We start from the raw sequence: 17681 nt of genomic DNA, 5'->3' as shown, positions 1-17681 counted from the left end.
TAACTGATCACCTTTTGAGAATGACAGGCAACCGATTGATTATCCTGAAAACTGAGTAAACAAAAGAAAAGGAAAAGCATTTACCATCTCTCCTATGTAAACAATACCCCTGGACAGCGAAACACCAGATGAAAGGATGGATCCTCTTGTAAATTATTATAGCTAATTTTTTTTTTATTTTAGAGAAAGAGATAGAGCACAAGAAGGGGAGAGGGACGGAGAGAGAGAGAGAGACGGAGAGAGAGAGAGAGAGAATCTTAAGCAGGCTCCACACTCAGCTTGGAGCCCGATGCGAAACTCGAACCCACGAACTTGGGATCATGACCTGAGCCAAAGTCAAGCATCGGACGCTCAACTGACTGAGCCACCCAGGTGCCCAACTAATAAAATGTTTTAAACTGCAGAACTTGAATACCACCAGCTTGCAACTCCAAACGAATTAGCTAATGGAGCTGAGACTCTCTCTCTCTCTCTCTTTCAAAACAAATTAACATCAAAATAAATAAACATTAAAAAAAAGAAATGGACGGAGAATGGGTTGGTTTCCAATGGCTGCTGTAACAAATTATGGTAAACGTGGTGGCTTACAACAACACAAAGTTATTATCTAACTGTTCTGGATGTTAGAAGTCTATTCTAACACCCACCTATAATGAGTTCTGAGGGGGCTAAAGTGAAGATGTTGGCAAGGCCGCGCGCCCCCTAGAGGCTCAAAGGGAGAATCTGTCTCCTGCTCTTCCCACCTTCTGGAGCCACCTGCAATCCTGCCTCATGGCCCCTTGGTCTGTAATGAAATGACTGGTGGCTGGGGGCCCCTGGATGGCTTCAGGATGGGAATGGTCACCAGAAAGACCAAGCCATGATTAGACGGTTGGAACTTTCAGCCCCGCTGCCCCCGTCTCCCACCTCTGGGAACAGGGAGGGGCTGGAGAGTAAATCAATCAATCCCCAACAGCCAATGTCTTCCTCAATCAGGCCTAGGTAATGAAACTTCCATAAGAATCTTTAAACAGGGAGATCTGGGAAGCTTCTGAGCTGGACGGGGACATCGGGAACACTCCTGGAGAGGGCATGGGGGCTCTGTGTGCCCACTCCCCACCCATACATCTTGCCCTACTCACCTCTCTCCTTTTCATTAGGCTGTTCCTAAGTTGGAGCCTTTATAATAAACTGCTACGTGTATGTAAAGTATTTTGCTGAGTTCTTTGAGCCATTCTAGCAAATTATTAAACCCAAGGAGGGGGTTGTGGGAAATTTATAGCTGGTCAGTTGGAGGAGCGGGGGCCACCTCGGCCTGTGACTTGTGTCTGAGGCGGGGCAGTCTCGGGGGGCTGAGCCCTCGACCTGTGTGGTCTGCGCTAACTCTGAGCGGTTAGTGTCAGAATTGAATCGAGTTGTAGGACAGCCAGCTGGTGTCCGGGAAGTGGAGAATTGGTTGGTGCGGAAAGGACCCACACATTTGGTGTCGGAAGTGTTCTGTGGGTAGAAACAGATCCCAGCATACGCCTAGTTCGGAAGGCCTGGCTTTTGCTCTGAGGCGAGCATTGGTTGCTAACATCAAGGCCCAGCATCAGGAAGACGTGGCCATGCCCTCGCAGCCATGCTGGACATCTAGGGTCTCTCTCGCAGGGTGCCTGCCCACTGGAACTTCTGGCACGGACGACCGGAGCAGGAAGAATCTTCCCTCTTGTCAGCTGGCTCCCCCAGGGGAGGGGAGGTAGGAGGAGCTGGGCTCACCCATCTGGCTGGTAACCTACTTCCTTTGTCGGGAGAAAGAGGGATATGGCAAAAGGCCACTGTGCTTAAGGAGGATCCCTCCTCACAAAACCCGGAGGACCGGGGAAGAAGTGAGCCTCACTACCAAACAACACCTGCATCACAGGGCTGACGCGATCAAGTACAGTGACTCGTTCAAAGTGCTTCCAGCCACCTAGAACGAGGTCACTGTCAAGACACCTTATAAAATGTTATTTACCAAACATCGTCTGGTGGCTGTATGTGGAACCGGCCTCTCTGTGCCCTGCCTCCCAAGCTCTGCCTCACGAGTGCGGGAGGAAACGTCGACAGAGGGCCAGGTCGAGCCCAGACACCCATCCTTGACTTCCTAGCACATGCCAGCGCCCGTGGGCCGCCCACCATTCCATCGAGAACAGCGTACACATGAGACAGTTTGTAATCATACTTAGAACAAATCTTCCCCTCACTGGCGTGGCTTAAACTCCCCGGGACATCCCCAAATAAGCCTGTTCCCTGCTCCCTCGGGTGGGTGCCCAAGCAAGAGGGAATTCGCAGGTTTCCTCCTAGCCACCGCTCTGCTCTTTGCGAAGGAGCGAAGTAACAATCTCATTTTTCAAAATGGGGAATTATAACCACCCTTGCCGGTGGGTGGTGTCGTCAGGCAGCAGATGCAATGCCGACGAGAGCCCTGTCGGCCCGTCTTCCTCCTTCCCTCCTCCTCCTTCCTTCCCACCCTCTCTCTTCCTTTCATCCTGCTATAGGGTAGTGCTAATCATCATAACTAACAGCTTGGGTGTTCTATGCAGCAGACGCTGTTGTGGGTTTTTTTTTTTTTTAATGCTTATTTCTTTATTTTGAGAGAGAGAGAGGGTGCACGTGCACGCTCAGGTGAGGGGCAGAGACAGAGAGGGAGAGAGAGAATCCCAAGCAGGCTCCGTGCTGTCCGTGCAGAGCCGGATGCGGGGCTTGATCCCACGGGCCATGAGATCGTGACCTGAGCAGAAATCCAGAGTGAGACGCTTAACCGGCTGAGCCCCGCCAGGCGCCCCCGACACTCTTGTGTTTTATACGAAATAATTCACTTATTCCTCATCCCAGCCCTAGGAGGTAGGCACTATAATTACCTCTGCTTTATAACCGAGACCCCAGGAAACTTGGCCAGGTCACAAGATTAGTTACATAGTCGAGCTAAGATTCAAGCCCAAGCTCTGTAACTGTGGCTCCAGACCCTGTGGGTTTCACTGGCATCCTCGGCTGCCTCTAGTCTTGGTACAATCGAGATTTAGGGCTGGGTCTCGGAGAGGTGAAATGAGGGCCTCGGGGCCCTACTTTCACCGGAAGCCTAAATAACCAGGATGAGGGAATGCTTGCTGAGGTCCAGCCCAGCTAACAGAAAATTCTCTGCACCTGATTAGAAAACCGGTCAAAGCAACCATTATAGAGTATTATTTCCCTTCATTTTTTTTTTCACAAACATTTTTAACGTTTATTTTTGACAGAGAGAGAGACAGAATCGGAAGCGGGCTCCAGGCTCCGAGCTGTCAGCACAGAGCCCGATGCGGGGCTTGAACCCACGAACCGCGAGATCATGACCTGAGCCGAAGTCGGACGCTTAACCGACCGAGCCACCCAGGCGCCTCTTGTTTTCCTTTATCTCGCCACTGTTCTTTGCACGTGAAGATTTTGGGGGACCCTCCTGGAGAGCGGCTGACCAAGGTCTGGCGCAGAATCGCTTGCCCCGCTCCCCACCATCGTATCTAACGCAGACTGCCCTTTGGTGTGTGAGGCCACGTGTCACACGCCCAGTGCTTTCTCCTCCAGGCTGAACAGCTTCTGGTCCTTCAACCACTTCTCTGCGGGGCAGCAGGGCAAAGCCTCAGCACCTCGCAGCCCACCAGCCCAGCCCGGAGCTCCCCGTGAACTCAGAATGGCTCCCCCTAGACCTGCTCCGCTCTGGGCACGGGCCCTCCGGTCTGGACTTACCAGTTTGATGCCCTAGGCTCTTGTGAACACGGGCTCAGCTCACAGATGCCCAGAGCGGCCCTCAACCCGCAGTGACTGTGGTGGATGGACACACGCCCCAGCCTCCCCTCCTTCAGGTGAAGAAGGGTTCTGGAAGGTTCTCTTTGCTTCTCAGAAGTTTTATCAGAACCAGGTATCATCCTTGGCAGTGACCTTGATAGCATGCCCTCGTGTTGGTTTTTCTTCTTTTTCTGGGACTTCTTCCTGTTTTCTCAGTCCTGCTTCTAAAGATCGGCTCTCAAAAAAATTACTTGGATGCAAGTTCTCTGTGTTGAGCTCTATTTTTGAAGGAAGTCACACTGAGACTACCAGAGTCCAGACAGCCCCCCCCTTACACTTCCTCTCAGAAAGCCCCCTACAAAATGTGCTAGAGAGATGTGGGGATTGGGGCAGAGTTGTCGTGGTCTTGGGGTAAAGGGGAGCAGCGGTGTGGCCCGTTAGAGGTCCCAGGAGCCTCTCTCACGGCCAGAATGCGGGGCTGAGAGCCAATGCCAGGAACGCACCGAGGGTATGTCTTGGGGGGGTGGGGGGATGGGCAGCGGGCCTTCAGATGGTGCCTAGGACAGCTGACGACCTTATAGGCCCTACCCATGTACTGGGGTGGCTGTGCTGGACACAAGGGGGGCACCAACTGCTGTCTGAGGTCCTAACTGTCAGCCGGCCTGAATTGCAGAATTGCCAGCCTCTAACATCACATGGGACAATTCCTGAAAAATATCTATCTATCTATCTATCTATCTATCTATCTATCTATCATCTCTATATCTCTATACCTATACTTATATCTATATCTATATCATTTATATCTATATTTATACCTTTATCTAAATCTATACCTATACCTATGTCTATATCTGTATCTATATCTATCTCTATATCTATATCCTCTATCTATATCCGTCTGGGGACTGACTATATCTAGTCAGTCTGGGGAACCCTGACCCATACAGGCGTGCTGATTTTTATTAACCTGCTTTCCGCTTGTATTAATTTGGAGGAGGGGGGTAAAGGAGTGGGTATGTGGGATCAGTCCCGAGCCTCACCTTGTGTTGGATGACTTCCTAAATATTATGGGGAATAAGCTGGCCAATTACGACAGGTTGAACTTGAATTTTTCTGCATCAGAGTTCAGGTCTTGACAAAGATTTCCTGACGTCAGGCCTCATGACCTGTGGCTCTTACTGGCTGAATTTGGGACAGAAACTCAGGGGGTGGAGATCTCCAGGAGCCGGATCCTCGCCTGGACAAAGACTTATTTAAAAAAAAAAAAAAAGCTGTCTGGCCCCAACTTTCTCTAGAGAGCAACTACTGAAAATTCTTTTGATTTTTTTTTAATGTGTATTTATTTTTGAGAGAGAGAGAGACAGAGCACAATTGGGGAGGGTCAGAGTGATAGGGAGACACAGAATCCGAAGCAGGCTCCAGGCTCTGAGCCGTCAGCACAGAGCCCGTCGCGGGGGCTCCAGCGCATGAACTGTGAGACCATGACCTGAGCCGAAGTCGGACGCTTAACCGGCTGAGCCCCCCAGGCGCCCCCTGAAAGTTGTTTTAAAATGGATTCTTTAGGGGGCGCCTGGGGGGGCTCAGTTGGTTGAGCATCTGACTCTTGATTTCAGCTCAGGTCATGATTCCAGGGTCGTGAGATCGAGCACCCAGTACGGAGCCTGCTTGGCATTCTTTGTCTCCCTCTGCCCCTCCCCCGCTTTCCCGTACTCTGTCTGTGAAAAAAACAAATCCAAACCGGATTGTTTGGTATTTGGCTCCATATCACGTATCTCTGTGGGCCTTTCAAGGTTAAGAGCCCCTACGTTATTTCATAACCGATTCAGTCCAAAAGGGTGAAGGCTCAATCATTGGTGAAAGGCCATTATCTAAATGACAGTCCAGTCCTTACAGCTGATACAGCAGGAAATGTGCAGGAAATGTGTTTGTTGCCTTTTTGCAGGTACCACTTGCTAGCTGCTGTAGAATTTGTCCTGAGAAGGCCCCTGGGAGACGGTCTGCAGGATCCTACAGCGGCACAAAGCAGGTGGCGGGGCGCGTGGGGGTGAAACCCCTCCCCCAGAAGTGTTCAGTGTCCTTGAACATGGAGCCCTCACACTGGAGGTTCGGGCTTTACCAAAACGCAAACCCTTCGAGGTCGCGGTCTGCTGTTCACAAAGAGCCGATAACGGCCACCCAGCGGTCCTTCCTTTTTTTTTCTCTTCATAGAAGACAGGGAATACTTTATTCAAACCCATCAGAGAAACAGACGGCTTGGGTCTATAACAAAGCATCATTTTTTTTTCTTAAGTTTATTTTATTTATTTTGGGAGAGAGAGAGTGGGGGAGGGGCAGAGAGAGAATCCCAGGCGGGCTCCGTGCGCTCAGCACACAGCCCGACGCGGGGCTCGGTCTCTCAAGCCGTGAGATCATGCCCTGAGCCGAAATCAAGAGCCCGACGCTCAAATGCCTCAGCCGCCCAGGCGCCCCAAGGTATCGTGTTTTTAAAAATAGGCCAGCAATTGTATAGGAGAGTATACACTTCTACATACAAGTGAACGGATCAGAGCGCAACTTTTCAATATTGAAAACAGAATAAGCTCTCCTGTAAAGCAGGACCTTTGTGACATCTTTAACTGTAGTGCTCCTCTCCTCCTTCCTCACCCTCTCCTGCCACAGAATCCACACCAACCTCCTCAGAATCCTTCTCGAGGGCGGCCGTGTTCTCATGGGCCTCTTCCTCCGTGCCCCTACCCACATACCAGTGGACAAGGGCGTGCCTGGCATACATCGGGTCAAACTTGTGGTCTAGGTGAGCCCAGGTCTCGGGGATGGCCGTGGTGCTCTCAGCATACACATAGCTCGCTGCACCTTGGTCGGGTCTCCAGCAGGTAGCACGGTGGGAGGCAGGTTACTGATGGCAACTCTGAAGCCAGCCGGGCACCAGTCCCCAAACTGGACGGTACTTTTGGTCTCGAAGGCAGCAATGGCGGCACTGGCGTCTTTGGGAAGCATAGGACCACTGTACAACGGGCAGCAAGCCACGTATTTGCCACGGCGAGGGTCACGTCTCACCGTCTGGTTCGCTGACTTAAAGGATGCATCGATGATCTCTGCTATGGGATGCTGTTCACAGCAGGCCCTCTCAGCGGAGATGACAGGAGCGTAGGTGGCCACGGGGACGTGGATGCGGGGGTAGGGCACCAGATCGGTCCGGAATTCTCTCGGATCAACACTTAGGGCTCCATCAAATCCGAGGGAAGCAGCGACGGAGGACGCAGTTTGACTTATCCACCTGTTCAGGTCAGTAGCCCAGGTTGGGTGTTCGGTACTGAGGTTTCTACGACAGATGTCATAGATGGCCTCGTCGTCTACCAAGAAGGCACAATCAGAGTGCTCGCTCCAGGGCAGTGTGGGTAGTGAGGATGGAGTTGTAGGGCTCAACTACAGCCGTGGAAACCTTGGGGGCTGCATAAGTGGAGAGCTCCAGCTCGGGCTTCTCGCCATAATCGACCGAGAGACGATGCACCGGCAGGGAGGTGATCCTGGAGACAGGTCCTCCTCCAAAGCTGTGGGAAACCAAGAAGCCCTGAAGACCCGTGCGCTGGCGGGCCAGTTTCTGAATTCGGTCCAAGACAAGGCCCATGATCTCCTTGCCAATGGTGTAGGGCCCTGGGGCATGGTCATTAGTGGCATCTTTCTTGCCGGTGAGGAGCTTCTAGGGCAGAAGACCTGATGGTGGCTGCCGGTGTGAACTTCATCCACGGCTCTGGGTTCCAGGTCACCAAAGCTGGCCTGCGCACGTGTACTCGTCTCACTGAAGAAGTTGTTGAAGGAGCCATCTCCTCCCCCAGTGGTCTTGTCACTTGGCACCTGACCCTTGGGCTGGATGCTATGTTCCAGGCAACAGGGCTCCCAGCGGCCATCGCGGACCTGGACACCAGCCTGGCCAACGTGGACGGCAATGCGCTCACACACGACTGCTGCTCTGTGGCCGCCCACCTCCGGAGATTACTTTTAATGGAAGAGACGAGTGTTGAGTTCCCGCCAGGATGTCTATTTCATCTTGCCGGGATCCAGAGGCTTTATGTTCTCTCCTTCCTCCCCGATCCCACAACCTGCTGCCGAAGGAACTGGAAAAGCAGTGCCAGCCCGCGGAAGCAGTTTACCGATAGCAGCCCGTGTAACGGCCACCACGTTATTATAGAAAAGACATCAATAACCATTCAGGATTCAAAGTGTTACAATCATCGTATATGACATGATCACTAGGGATTTCGCTGATCTGCAGGCTTCCTGTTGCCTCACTACATCTTTTTTTTTTTTTTTATGATTACGCTATGTAATATGTGCAATTAGTTAAAGAAATTCTCTCATTACCGCCCACCCCCCAACCATGAATAAGTTTTCTCTTCTATTTATTCTTCTGGAGGACCTTTATAGGTACACATCCCAAATCTTAAAATCCTGTGTGTGTGAGGGTGGGGGGCGGGAGTGATAGGACTTGACTCTGTTCATTTTGCATGGTCGTTTGGGAATTAGTGCTGATTTCACTGCCCCCCACCCCCCACCCCGGTCCCCTTTTCCCCGGAATGTGACAGCCTCTCCCTTCACTCGGGTTTTCTTCCGGTCTCCCGCCGAGGTCTGTCCTGTCCTTGGTAAAGAGGTTGTGCATTGGTTTTTATGAGTCACCTCTTTCTTCCCTTTAATTTTCCAGCTGGTTTTTGTTATTATATCAGAAAAGCACTAAGCCCGGAGTATTTCTTTTCCAAGCAGCCACCGTATGGAATTGCAGCACTAGTTCTAAGTGTTTTCCAGTGGATTCTAATTGGTTTTCTAGGTGGGTAGTTATATCATCACTTTCTTGTCTCCTTGTCAATATTTATAATTCTCGGTCCATTCAGAATTTAATGAGAATACCTCTCTTGTCCCAATGATTCTGTGAGGTATTTTTTTTTTATTTTTTTTCAACGTTTATTTATTTTTGGGGACAGAGAGAGACAGAGCATGAACGGGGGAGGGGCAGCGAGAGAGGGAGACACAGAATCGGAAACAGGCTCCAGGCTCCGAGCCGTCAGCCCAGAGCCCGACGCGGGGCTCGAACTCCCGGACCGCGAGATCGTGACCTGGCTGAAGTCGGACGCTTAACCGACTGCGCCACCCAGGCGCCCCAAGGTATTTTTTATTATGTTAAGGAAATAACATTTGATTACAGTTTTCTTTTTTTTTTCTTTTTAATTTTTTTTAACGTTTTTATTTATTTTTGAGACAGAGAGAGACAGAGCATGAACCGGGGAGGGGCAGAGAGAGAGGGAGACACAGAATCGGAAGCAGGCTCCAGGCTCTGAGCCATCAGCCCAGAGCCCCATGCGGGGCTCGAACTCACGGACCGTGAGATCGTGACCTGAGCTGAAGTCGGATGCTTAACCGACTGAGCCACCCAGGCGCCCCTTGATTACAGTTTTCTATGGATTTTTTTTTTTTTTTTTTTTTTTTTTTTTGATTCTGGGAAGAATGCTGGATTTTCTTCAGATAAAGACTCTGTCGTCAGACGCTGGGGTCGGGTCCCACCGAGCGAGTGGAATGTGCAGCGCTGCGTAGCAGGAAGACAAATCGGATATCGGTGCATATCCGTATTTAAACGTCCAGAAAACTTCAATAGTTTACGGGGACGAGAGGACGGTGTATTTGATGTTAGATTATTCCAGATAACCCAGACTGTTCCAGGTGGAACAGTCAACCACCCTTTGCTCTCCCGTCTATCTGCCCTCCCTGCCTGCGCTCACTGTGGGGACGACAAGGCCCAGGCCCCCAAGAAGCCCCGCCCCACCTCTACCCCGCTAATGGATGCGCCGGAAGAAAAGAAGGGAGGGGGAGGAAGCGGGGGGGGGGGGGGGGGGGAGGGTCCAGCGTGTTTCTCTGCCTTCTGGGGCATCCCTGGAAGAAGGGATACCCACTCCCACTGCATAGCGCTCCTTTGATGGCCAAGCGACAGTCAGATGCCCCTGGTCTGGGGGCTTTTGCCAAAACCGCCTTAAACCACCTCTCCGGCCATCGGAGCCCCAGCTCTAAGGGCCGCAGCAGCAGGGCCGGCTTCGTGGGCGTCCCACCGCAGCCGCGTGGCCGCAATCCGTGCAGGGGACCCTGACCCATGCAGGACCACCGCAGTCATGCGTGGCTGCTGGGGACACGCTCGCCGTCCAGCCTGAGTCCCCATGTAGGCGTCCGGCCTTCTTATGCACGCATCGCTGCTGCGTGTGTGTGTGTGAGTGAGCAGTCCTGAGTCCTAGCGTGAGGGCCTCTCCTTCCCGGATCTGCCGGGAGGGGTGGAATCGGCTGCCGTGGAGCCATTCTTCCTATGACAGGCTCACAAGCCCAGGTCAAAGGTTGGCCCGGCGCGTGGAGGGCTTCAGACGGCAAAGCGCCGGGCACAGGGGCTGGTGCCGGAGGCTTCGGAGAGGGCTGGGGGTCCACCCTTGTTGAGACGTGTTGATGAACACGCCAGTACCTCAATTCTTCCTTTCTCAGCAGCTTAGCCGCTACACTGGAGGCAAAGCCACGTCCAGCTTTCCTCTGGGTCCCAGTCAATTCTTCCACGGTCCCTAACATGGCCTTAGTCTCCAAGGTCTTTCTTCTTCCTGTTTAGCCAGAGGAAGAATAGTGGTTAAGAGCGTGGGATTGAATTCAGTTCTGCCACCTGCCGGCTGTGTAACCTTGAGCAAATTATGGACCCTCTCCGTGCCTTAGTTCTGCCGTCCGTAAAATGGGATGAATAGCAGTACCGACTCGTCCCCTGCTTTAAATCTCTGGCTCCTTGCCCCCCACCAGCCAAACCCCAGGTCTTTGATGTGCAGCATAAGGACCCCTCCCCATCGGCCACCTCGGCTGTGTCCCAGCCTCGCTTAGCTCTCAGCACTGATTTGCATGACAGTCCTACCGAGGCGAGGAGAGCTCAGGCGGACTTGCCCGGCGCCGGTGAGGGGCAGAGCCAGGGACAGCTCAGTGCCCGCAGGACACCAAAGTCCTTCCTCCCCAACCTGCCCCTCACATCGCCCTGTGTTTCCAGAACATTCCATGCTGTTTCATTCCTCTGTCTCCTTGTCTATACACCGTTCTCCTCCCCAGGGCATCCAGAGAATCGTAAGTGAGTTGGGCCACAGCAAGCAGGTGCAGACGAGAGGGGGCGGAGCCAGCAGACAGGCGGCGTGGGGGTGCCACGGAGGGGTGCGGTCACAGCTGCATTTCAGAGACTGGTGTGAGCACAGCCCCGCGCCCTCCCTTTCCTGAAGGGGGGGGCGTGGCTTTCCACGTGGGATCCTGACACCAAAACCCGCGGCCTCCACGTTTCAGGCAGAGGTTGAAAACTGCACACAGCGTGTCTGCATCTGATCCGCTGAGGCTCGGCTTGCGCCGTGCGGTTGTCATGGCGACACATAATTGCGGCGTCACTGGCGACGGGAGTAAGTGCCCGTCGCTGACCACGGAGCCGCACAGCTTGTGCTTCTTCCGCCACAAAGGAGGTCCTTCGGGACGGCTACCTCGGCGACAAAGCACTTGCGGCCGACTGTGTCTTCCCGACTGGGGCCCGGGGAAGGGTGTGAGGGGTCCGGCTCAGCGAGCGCTGAGCCTGGGTCCCTGCCCCCGCGCCTTGATTTCACAGCCCCCCGCCTCACCCTACCCCTGGTTCGGCCTCTCCAGGGCTGTGCCCCGCTCCGAGAGCAGAGCGCCGAGGAAATCGATCCCAGGATTTCCTGAGTCCCAGTGCTTATCCCGACTATTATGACTGTGATTAAAGACGATCCTGCCCCCGAGGCTCAGCGCCAGTCTCCCCCGAGCATCATTCCCAGCACCAAATATCCGTGATGATTCTTGTGGAACCGAATGAAGCCTTCTCTTCCCTTCACCGCCCCCTACAGCTCCTGGCCTGCATCACATTTATCGTTTATTCATTCAACAAACGCTAGTGACTATGCACCGAGCACCAGGCACTGTACTAGATTATAGAACACCGAGCCAAACAGACGAACATCTCTGCCCTCATGGGGCTTGAAACCTCACGTGGGAGCAGACAATAAACACAACATGTTAAGTAAATTATGCATTAGGAGGTATTAGGGGGTGACCTGTGCCAAAGAGATAAACAAGCAAAGAAGGGAGATGCTGGGGAAGGGGATTTCAATTTGTACTTTTTTTTTATTTTTTAATGTTTATTTTTTTTTTTAATTTTTTTTTAACTTTTTTTATTTATTTTTGGGACAGAGAGAGAGAGAGCATGAACAGGGGAGGGGCAGAGAGAGAGGGAGACATAGAATTGGAAGCAGGCTCCAGGCTCCGAGCCATCAGCCCAGAGCCTGATGCGGGGCTCGAACTCACGGACCGCGAGATCGTGACCTGGCTGAAGTCGGACGCTTAACCGACTGCGCCACCCAGGCGCCCCTTAATGTTTATTTTTGAGAGAAGGAGAGCACATCAGCAGGGGAGGGGCAGAGAGAGAGAGAGAGAGAGAGAGAATCCAAAGCAAGATCCAGGCTCTGAGCCGTCAGCGCAGAGCCGGACGCAGGGCTTGAACTCACAAACCATGAGATCGTCACCTGAGCAGAAGTCAGACGCTTAACTGACTGAGCCACCCAGGCGCCCCAAGGGATTTCAATCTTTAAAAGAGTGGTCTGTGAGGGACTCACTGACAAGTAGTATTTGAGTGGGGAGCTGGAGGAAAGGAGAGAGCAGTTCATCCAGATATCTAGGAAAAGAATGTTCCAGGCAGAGGGAGTAGCCCCTGCCAAGGCCCTGAGGTAGGAGGGAGTGTGGCGTGTTAGCGCAACGGCTAGGAGAACAGCTGGCTGGAGCGGGGACAAGGGGGGGACTAATGGAATGGAGACGTTGTGGGTCATTGCGGGCTCACGGGCTTTCACAGGAGTGAAAGGTAGAGCCTTTGGAGGGATGTTGGTAAAGTGTCACCCTCACTGTGGTCTTGAGAATTGACCGCGGGGGGCAGGGTGGAAGTGGAAACCAGTCACCAGGTGACAGATGATCCAGTTTGGACCGGCCTGGCATGGAGGAGGGGTGGGGGGCAAAGGTTCTAGATGGGAGGGGTGAGCAGAGGTCCTAGATGTACCCGGACGCAGGAGCGCCTGGGTTTGCTGGTGGGACCGGAAGGACGCCTGCCGAAGGCAAGCAATCCGGGGGCTTGCAAGGGCTGGCAAGGCCGCGGAGCGGTGGGGTGGGAGGGCAGGATCCCAGGTCGGGGCGTGTTCGGTTTGAGATGTTACAGAGACACCCGCACGGAGGTGTCGGGTGGGCGTCTGGAGACACCGGGCTGGCGTTCTAGAGAGAGGTCCAGACCAGAGATCCCATCTCCGTGAGGAGATGACTTACAGCGCCTGCAGGCTGAGTGAGCACGGCAAGGGGGTGAGTGCACCTGGGGCAGAGAACGGGTCCCAGCACGGAGCCCTGGGCCACCGACCAGAGGAGACCAAGAGGAACCAGCAACAGCCGGCGAGGCAGACGGGCGAGGAGAGCCAGGGAAGGAAGTGCTTCGAGAAAGAGGGAGAGACCAGCTGCTCGCTGCTACTGGAAGATTGGGGGGGGCGGGGGGAGGGCGACTGTCCAGCAGGGTCCGCGGTGAGGTGGCCCCGCCGGCCCTTCCGTGGTCTGGAGAGAAAGGGCTGGATGGCTTTTGCCAGGGGGTGGTTGTAGAGCGGGACAGAGCAGGGTGGGGGGCAGCCGCTGCAGGGGTGTGGGTGGGAAGAGCAGAGCTGCTGGCTGGGGGCAGCCGCAGGAAAGCTCGCTCTTGGCTGCCGGTGCTTCTTGGCAGAGTCAGTTTCACGTCTCTGGATGCCTGGGGAGAACTCCGGGCTACTTGAGTCAGTCTCTGGGGACGAGGCCCCCATTCTTTCGGTTTTAAGTGTCACCAGGTGATTCCATCGTGTAGCCAAGAGGAAGAACCACCGAGGGAGGGAAAGACACACTGAGCAGCAGGGGAAGACAGGGAACGATGGCTCCCGGAGAGCTGAGGGGCGGTTTCCCGCGACAAGAAATGTCATCTGTGGGCGTCGCCGCTGGAAGGGGCCCGTGGGGGAAGGGGCCTGGCGGAAGTTCCCGTCTGACCGTCCCTTTGTCAGAGGAATGGGAAGAAAGGTTACCCGCTGGAGGGGACAGTCTGAAATCATCCTGGAGGGGAGCGGGAAGGGGAAGAAGGAGTCTTGGGGGGGGGGGTCTCCTGTGGTCCCAGGCAGTACAGGGTCCCCACCCCAGGCTTGAGGCCAGCAACTCAGAGTGAGACCAGGAAGCCTGGCCACCTGCAGCCCCACGGCCCTGGGCCTCTGCCTTGGGGCCCGCAGACCCGCTCAAAGTGCTTGCTGTTCGGTCTGGTTGAACTCCGCCCTCCACTGCTGCATGCTCTTGACCGAGCTCTTCAGTGCCCCAGCACCTTCGTCTGTGACGCAGTGACGGTGCCCTCCACCGAAGAGCGTGGGGAAGGCCACAGGTGGGCTGAGAGCACCAGCACAACAGCTGTCCCACCGTGGGCACGTAGTGTCAGCTCCTGTTATAATTCCCGATTAGTTGGGGACTGGCTGCGCCCACCGAAAGAGCCCCTCTCTCATCTTCCGCGCCCCTCCTCGCTTCTTCACATACTCCAGGGAACGTGGCACATACCGGCCACGTGGAAATTACGTGGCCCATACACGCCTTTGGCCGGACAATTAACTACTTCCTGAGCGTTGGTCTGGTATAAGCTGCAAGGTCATCGACACCAAGAAGGAGGCAAGAACCAGACGCAGACATCGGCCTGTTTCACCAGTACCTTCCCCTCTCCGGTCCCCCCCGCCCCGCCCCCCCCCCAACGTACACACTCTGATTCTGAGCTTCACTGCAGAGTTATAAATAAAATGGGCCATTTGTGCTTCCTCTGCTTCGCAGAAAAACATCTGAGATCACGGACAGCAAGAGGCACAACAGAACAGAGTCACTAAAATAAGAATAAGAAACGTGACCGGATGACCAAGCTGGGGGGCTCTACCAGAGACCCCGGCACCGTGGAGAGCCGTGCACTCCCATCTCTGCACTTCCTGAGGTCGGGGGAGTGTACCCACCTTCCCGAAGACGGCATTGCTAACTTTGCAGGCGTATATTTGTCTAGATGAGCTGTGGGGTGTTTTCCTCCATGTTTTCAGAAAATGGCATGCCCGTTGGCTCTTCAAGACCCAGCTTCCTCTGGGCTGGGTGGGAGGCGGTCACTGGTGAGAGCCGAGAGCCTGGGTGGTTTTGCTCCCTGCAGAAGGCCCAGTGATGGTGAAAAGGGGGGGGGGCTTCCTGTCCCTGGGCTAGTTAGCAGTGGCGTCATGGGACGGGGGCATCCAGCCACCCTCATAGCGACAAGGCGGGAAGACTGGGTATCAGGGCCCCTACCAGCAAAACTCCAGGATTGTCTGAGGTGGACAACTGTCCTTCGTGACAAGCCCCAGAGACCCCTTTCCCGGGTGACGAGACGACAGGATGGTACAGGGAGGGGCCGGCCTGGCCCCATTCAATCGGGGCTGTGATGTCACTGCAGATTCTGTAATTGGAAAGATCACGCGGGGGCCGAGCCCCACGTCCTCTGCTCTGCTCCTGCTGACTTTGCTTCCTGCCCGTGGGTCTCTGAGATGCCCATCCCAGCAGGCACAGCAAAGGATGATGTCCTCGTGAAGGAACCTGGGTCCTTCAGTTGCACAGGCTTCTCCGACACCCAGGACGCACGGTGATGATGAGCACATTCGTATTTCGAGAGGGCTTCATGGGCTGCGAACTGCTGTTACGGGAGCCACCGAGAACACAGCTGGGCTGGCGCCCAAAGCCACTCTGCCAGATGACAAGGACGTGTCTTGAGATGGTGCTAATTCTCGGGCCTTGATTGCAGATGAACCGCTTTCCGCCTTGATTAAAATGGGAGCTTATGGGTGCTAAATGTGGCTGTCGCTACAAATTGACTTTGATTTACATTTGGAATGGGTCGTCTCGTCCCCTTGCTGTGCACTAACTCACGTGGCAAGATCTGGAATTTAATTTTTTTTTTTTTCCTTCCGAGAGCTATTCAAGCACCCGGGGACTCTGAGGCTTGGGTGGGTTCAAATATGGGGGCCCTGCCCAAATCCCCAACAGATGGCACGGCTGGTCCAAGCACAGGGCGTCAGAGTCTGAGAGACCGATCCGAACACAGGAGCCGTCCATCGAGAGTCAGAAGACGGGCATGGCTGGGTCCCAGAGCGCTGCACCCATGTGGTCTGGTCACCTCTCCCGCAGGACCTCCAGACCTCGGGTAGAGCCTTGCCCTGTGTAGACGCTGAGATGTGAGGTCAGACACTACTTGGTTCTAAAAACAAAAGGGTCGGTCTTCAAAAATACGGTAGAGATAGCCTTCGAGCTATAGGAAGCAGAAGTTGCCCGAGATCCTTTTAGGGAGCAAGGTGAGAAATAAAAATAGATCAAGCAGGGCATTTTATAATTAAGGGCTCAGGGGTTCGGTGCCGCCCGCAGACGTGTTAGGAACGCAGAGGGACAGAGGGTGAGGTGAGCAAGTCCCTGGGTGCTCCCGAGGGAAGACTTAGGTGCCCTGACGGGCACAAGGGGAGCTGTGAGTGAGTGGAGGAGAGAAGGAGGGGCGCTCCAGGCAGGAGAGAAGCCAGGACAAAAGTACGGAGGGCAGCAGAGAAAGGTGCGTGTGTGTGTGTGTGTGTGTGTGTGTGTCCACGTGCCTGTGTGTTAGTTTCTACCACGCCCGTAACAAAGAGTCACAGAGGGGGTGGCTCGTAACAGAAACTTACCCTCTTGCAGTTCTGGATGCTACAAGTGCGAGATCGGGGTGTCACTGGGGCCATCAGCAGAGCGCGCGAGGCTCTGGGGGGTGGGGGGGGGCGGGTGCGCTCTGTGCCTCCGGCTCAGATTCTGGTGCTGCTGGATGTCCTTGGAGTTCCTTGGCTTCTAGATGCATCCTTCCAACCCCTGACTCCACCCTGACTCGGCCTTCTGCTTGAGCGCACGTCTTCATGGTGTTTTCCTCTCTGTGCGTCTGTCTCTGTGCCCCCTCTCTTCTCCTAAGGTCCCAGTCATCTAGATTAGGGGTCCCCTTCATGACCTCACCTTAAGGAACCAAAGACCCTATTTCCAGAGAAGATCACATTCACAGGTGCCAGGCATGTGGCTTCAGCATCTCTCTCTGGGGGACACAACTCAACCCACATGGCATGCTTATGGGCCCCAGAGGCAGGCCTGCCCACTTCTTGGGGGAAATTCTGCCAGGTAGAACTGGGGCTTGGGGCCGGGGGAGAGCTCAGGCAGGTGGGGCTGGAAGTCTGGGAGGGGGCTGATGTCGCGGCTGCCATCCGGGTGGCCGCGTGGGGCTCCTCCCTGGGAATCCACGGCAGTGTTGGTGACGTCACTGATGGGAGGAGAGGTACCACGGAGGTCATGACCAGCCAGGGGAGAACCCCAATGCGAGCAAGCCCATGCCAACTACGGCAGAGAACTATGCTCCTTTTGAGAAACATGTTGCTGGGAGAGGGGACACTTGACCTTGGAGCACGGACCGTCCACGCACTTGGAGCTGCCTCCTTGCAATCTAGGTCCTGTGGGACCCACCAAGTCACAAAGTTGAACACACCAGCAGCGGTCCATTATGAGAGGGAGGTGGTGTATTTGGGACGGAGGCTGAGCAAACCGTAAGACTCCACCAGCGCCCCTTCCCCAGCTGACTCCTATGGCCCTGTGGGTAGTGGAGCGTCCTGTCTGACCCGTGTGAGGAGCAGATAGAAAAATCCAAGCTGCCTCGACAGATGGCCATCTGAGTAATCTGAACGTGTTTAGCTGTCGCGTGACCGTCATGACCCAGGACAGCCCTGAATGTCCCAGGAGACAGCTCTTCCCAGTGGGCAGGGCTGTGACCAGTACAGTTGTTCATCCAC

At 54.5% G+C, this 17681-nt stretch overlaps 1 pseudogene; it reads right to left on the bottom strand.

Annotated features, from left to right (window-relative positions):
• Positions 1-6253: 6253 nt before the first annotated feature.
• Positions 6254-10817, bottom strand: LOC105259757 (annotated as a pseudogene).
• Between the last annotated feature and the right edge of the window lie 6864 nt (positions 10818-17681).

Source organism: Felis catus, chromosome A2 (genome assembly GCF_018350175.1).
Source record: "Felis catus isolate Fca126 chromosome A2, F.catus_Fca126_mat1.0, whole genome shotgun sequence".
Lineage (NCBI taxonomy): Eukaryota > Metazoa > Chordata > Mammalia > Carnivora > Felidae > Felis > Felis catus.
This window is presented reverse-complemented; position numbering and strand designations above follow the sequence as displayed.